The following is a 5509-nucleotide window of genomic DNA, read 5'->3' as shown; positions in this document are numbered from 1 at the left end:
ATTTAACATGGGAAGACCCACTCTAATCCAAACCTTTTGAAGTGGGAAGATTCACATCATCTGCTGGCACCCTGTAGAAAGGACATGGGAGAAGGTCTCTTTGCCTGCTTGCCCTCACTCTGGACGGCAAACTTTCACTGGTGTTAGAGCCTACTCTGGGATTCTGGCATATACTGAAGATTGGCTGAGACATCCAGCCTCCTCATGGGCTGAACAACTACTGCATTCTTGGACCTTTTATTTGTAGATAACCATTGTCGGACTAGCTGAACCATAGCCTGCAATAAATTTTTTATGTATATACGTGTGTGTGTTCTCTAAGTTCTGTTCCTCTAGAGAACCCTGATTAGTGCACCAGAAATGCAAAGGCAGTTAATTACCCAGAGCAGTACACAGAGCTCCAGAATTTTCCCCGAGACTAGTTCAGTGTCTCCAAAGGTTTTCCGTTATTTTTGCCTTTGATTTCATTTGCTTTCAGTTGGACACAGTAGAAAATTTAAACTATTTTGCGGGAAGACACACATCACTTTTGTTCATGCACACAGCTTCTTCTAAAAAAACATCTGGGGAGCAAAATGGGTGAGATAAGTGTAAAATAAATTTGAGACTCTGTTCCTAGAAATAGAACAGAACTGCTTTCTTATGTGGACTGAGTGATGGCCAGGGGTCTGCAGGCCGCCCTGGATCTAGGCCTAGGAAGTGACTCAGTTGTGGCAAAGAAACCAGGCTGTGGAAGAACATCTCGGGGCTGGGTGTGGGAATGGGACATACTGGATGATATAAATTCTGCTCTTGTGCACATATTGTTTTGCAAAATCCATGCATGAGATCATTTGGCCTGGATGTTTTCTCTGAGGGTTTCTCACAGACGAACGCAGTTATCCCAATTGAGTTAGAGCAGGAGAAAGGCATTTGGGGGGGATTATCTGATTGTGCATGGGGACAGTTATGCACATCTCTGTTGGGCCAAATGGTTTTCTATTTGTTCCCTAGAGGCACAGCCATGAATATGTGATCATATCACTGTTTCCTGCCAAGTTCCAGAAAAGAGCTTGTGATTCTTTTTCCAAACAGTGGCCAGGAAGCTCAGTGGGTATTGCTTTCCTTTCAGGCTGGTGTTACCAGTTTTCATGATCAGTCACAGGTTTAAAACATGTTACGTCAATGGAAACGCCTCTTTCTAGAAGGGGTGGGCTTGGTGATGTCACGTTTAAAGTGTTTCTGATCACTTGCATGGAAATGTCCCCAGAAAAACCAATTCATTGTGGATATTTCAACCACACTCCTGTCAGCCTTGGTCTTTAGTCTGTGGTTAGGTCAGGAGTCTTGGGGTTTTCGGTGCCCACGACACTTTCCATCTGCAGAACTTTGGTCAGAGTTCTTTGTTCTGTTCCGCTGTCACTTGATTCTGCTTAAAGTTGTCTCCCTAACAGAAGGGTTCCCTACGCTGCAAGTGTCATACCTCAACAGAAAAGTAGGAGGAATTAATGGCTTCTCCAGGAGATAAGTTCTAGAAGGAACCTGGAGTCTACAGGGCATGGAGTCTCTCTTGAGGAGGAAGAGAGGGACAGAGAGAGGAGGGGGAAAGAGAGTGGAGATCCTCCCAACACAAGGCAGCCTGTGGGAGAGTGCAGGAGAACACAGTTGAGCCCTTCTCTCACCTTCAGGCTGTGGTAGGGTCAGTTCCTGCAATCCAAAGGCTGGCTGATGAGGACAGACTGTGACAGACCCAGAAACCAAACACCCTCAATTAAGGAGGATGCTGATATAAAATATTATGAAATCTGCAGGTATGGGAGGGTGAGGTATAGCCTACCGCTGGCATCCAGAAGGGCTGACATTTGAAAGATGTTTTAAGTAAAGGGAGAATGCATCAAGAACTGAATAGAATATCTAGTCACAAACTTAAAGGCCTTCTTATGAAGTCAAGACACTAAGAAACCTAAATATCACACATCCGTTTAGTCGTTGAGAAAGGTGGTGACATCTAGGACACATGACTCACTGGAGGTAGATTTCCTAGGGGGAGAATAGATTATTCCCGCCATTTTCCTGGAGTTCAGAGATCAAAATACACTACAATTGCCATGTCTAAATTCCTTGAGGTATATAGTTCTTGTATTATCGCTGGTGTTCCAAATATCAGTCCATTCTGATGGCTAAAGCACAGATAGGTCTTAGAATGTCACATGGCTGCTGGTTCTATTTTGATCGTTCATTCACATAAGAAACTCTATGACTGCTTGCTGCTTCCACTGATCAGCAACCCTGGGTTGCTGTAGGGCTTGAATTTCAATTCTTTTCCCCTTCTTTCATACATGTGAAAAACATTGATTGGATAAGGTATTTATCATTCTGGGATTTGGTTTCTTTACCCATCCATGTATACATGGATATATGTATACATGTTTATATACGTATATACACACACATATCATGTAGTATATATTTATCCATTATAGATATATTTACCCTATATATAATATATACAGGATGTGTATACATACCTATTTGGGCATATGTGTAAGAACTATATGTATATTTATGATATGTCATACACATCATATGTATATTTAAGATTAAATATGTACACATATACCTGTCATTACCAAGAGAAGGATGAATTATTCCCTTGAAGCTATTAAATTGTTGTAGTGGCTCCAGCCTCTTGATCTAGCACAGTGTGTGAAAAAAACTGTGTGTTTGATCTCTGTGTTGTTTTGTTGTGTGGTCCTGGTGACCTGTCCTAGCTTCTTGCTCTTTCTAGGCACAGGCTAGACTGAGATACAGCTCATTTCTAAGCAACATAACACTGGGTTACATGAGTACTGGGTTAGGAGGGTCTATGCTACAGCTTGATCTTCTTGATTCTACTTCTTTAAACTTCCGTTATTTTAATTACATTCTATATGCATCAATAATAATCTATAAACACATGCTTCTATATGGCAATGGAAGTGACATATAGCTGTGCTTGTGAAAGCGGACATCCTGGAGAAGCGCACCACAAATGTTCTGCACGGTGTCATCCTAGGCTGGATCCTGTTGAGATTTGAGCTCTGTCTGTGTTTCTATATGTGGTGACTTTAGATACACAGTAACTATCGGGATATCTATGCAAAAAAAAAAATGCATGGGGAAAATGGATGAGTACACAGATCCTTCATCAAATGAAACACACAGCCTGACCCCTTTATTTCTAGGTTTTAGAAACAATTTATAACAAATGCTTAGTCTCTGTCCAGTAGAAAAGTGGTTTCTTAGTTGAGGCATGCTAAGTATCTACTTGGAAATCTATATCAGTTGGGTAAGTTGGGAGACAGCTGTGTCAAAGGCTTCTTTCTTTCTTTCTTTCTTTCTTTCTTTCTTTCTTTCATTGTTTCTTTCTTCCTTTCATTGCTTCTTTCTTTCTTTCTTTCTTTCTTTCTTTCTTTCTTTCTTTCTTTCTTTCTTTCTTTCTTTCTTTCATTGTTTCTTTCTTCCTTTCATTGCTTCTTTCTTTCTTTCTTTCTTTCTTTCTTTCTTTTGTGTGTGTGTGTGTGTGTGTGTGTGTGTGTGTGTGTGTGTGCACGGTTCCTGGAGGTACAACAAGCTCCTATTCCAACTCTTAGTTCCAAAAATTCATTTAATATTCTGTTCTCAGATAGAGGATGTATCAGATATTAAACTGGTAAGAACAGATACTACACTTGATCTTAGCCAGAAGGCCAAGAAGGGACAAAGGTCCCTTTCTTGCCTCCTCTTTCCTTGGTGGATGAGGTAGACTAGAGCTGGACCAGATGCTGACATGCCAGGTCTCAAGAAGGGGGAGGAGACTTAGATGCTTAGGCTGACTGCCTGGCATTGCTCATACATTATAGATGGCACAATTAAGTCTTTTCCATTCGGAGTATACATACTCTCTCTGTTCCCAAATGTAACTTAGATTCCATATTTCCTTCTCCCACATGGCTCCGATGGAGGTTAAATAATTTACATTTCTATTAACATCTTCTTAAAATGCAATTATTAGGGTCTCAGAAAGGATTTCAAGGGTTGGGACAGTAGGTCTGTGGAGAGAGCCTACCTACTATGCTCAAGACTCTCGATTTGATTTCCAGCAGTCTGAAGGGAAGCAGGGTTAAGAGAAAGGAAGAGAGAAGAGGGGAGGGGAAAGAGAAGGGAGGGAAGGAGAGGAGAGAAGAGGAGAGGAGTTCCAACTGGTATGTTGAAACTGTGTCATCTAGACAACTAAACGCAGATGTTTGGATGTGTCTGCAGATGAGCCATTCTTCTGAGCCACTAAACTACTGTGTCAGACTCAGCATGTGAGGCTCTGTCACATGTGGAAGTGTCGTGTTCCCTTTGCACTGGCTTGAGATCCATGTGTATGTAGCTCAGCCTTCTTGGTGTCTGTCATCTGTTTCCTGTTGGAAATAACACCATAAGGTAGACTGGATAAATAGGAAAGGGTTGAGGCTTGTGGTTCTGCTCCCAGGTTAGAAGGCTGCACTCAACAATGGCCTTCCTGCTGCTGAGTCCTGAGGCAGAGCAGGGCATCATATGATGAGACTGGAAGTGTAGAAGAGACCTAGCCAAATTGGCTTTTGGGGTAGAGCCTCACTGAAGATAACCTATCAGCTCACGAGTTCATTAATCACAAGGATGGATCAGTCCACCAATGAGGTCAGAGCCCTAATCTCCTCTTACAAGTGTTTCTTCTCACTATCACATAATGGGTTGAGAGGAAACTTAATAGTTTAACCGTCCATTTTGGACAAGACAAACCACATGTAAGCAGGATCCATTTCTTACCGCTTTTATTTTCATAGAACAATTGCAACTTGCTCCTGCTATCAGATTAACTTTTTCCAGGGAGCAAGCTCTTATAATTTCTAATGAACTCATATGTAAGGAAAGACATTGTTCAAACTTTTTACTGGCAATAAGCATTTATATCGCATTGTGCGTTTATATCGCATTGTGCGTTTATGTGCTCATTCTGACCTCTGTGGGAGAGACAGGATGCAATTATTTGTTTTACAAGTTAGGATACAGGCCAGACAGTTTGGAGAGGATTTAAAGGCAACTTTATGCTTGTTCATTTAAATAACTACAGATACCTTCTTGCTATAAGTATCCTGTGGCATTCTAATCATTACCCTAACAAAGCAGAGTCCAGCCAGTGCGAGGGCATACATCTGTAATCCCAGCATTCAAGAAACAGAGGTAGGAGGATTGCTCTAAATTTGACACTGGCTTATTCTACAGAGCAAGTTCCAGGTGAGCTAGGGCCATCTTCTCTCAAGACTTAATCTTTGGAGATTTAGCTCAGCCATTCGGAGTGCTTGCTGCTCTGCAAGAGAACTGGAGGTTGGGTCCCTGCACCCAGGTGGTTCACAATCACCTGTAACTCCAGCACCAAAGGATCCATTGTCTTCTCCTGGCCTTTTTGGGTGTCTGTACTCATGTCATACATGTACACACACACACAGACTCACACACAGACACACACAGACACACACACACA

The 5509-nt window shown here is 41.9% G+C and overlaps 1 pseudogene; it reads right to left on the bottom strand.

Moving 5' to 3' along the window:
* Positions 1-3560: 3560 nt before the first annotated feature.
* LOC143440530 (U2 spliceosomal RNA) lies at positions 3561-3719 on the bottom strand (annotated as a pseudogene).
* Positions 3720-5509: the final 1790 nt, after the last annotated feature.

Source organism: Arvicanthis niloticus, chromosome 29 (genome assembly GCF_011762505.2).
Source record: "Arvicanthis niloticus isolate mArvNil1 chromosome 29, mArvNil1.pat.X, whole genome shotgun sequence".
In the NCBI taxonomy this organism is placed as follows: Eukaryota; Metazoa; Chordata; class Mammalia; order Rodentia; family Muridae; genus Arvicanthis; species Arvicanthis niloticus.
The sequence above is the reverse complement of the archived record's forward strand: the minus strand, read 5'-3'. Positions and strand labels throughout refer to the sequence as shown.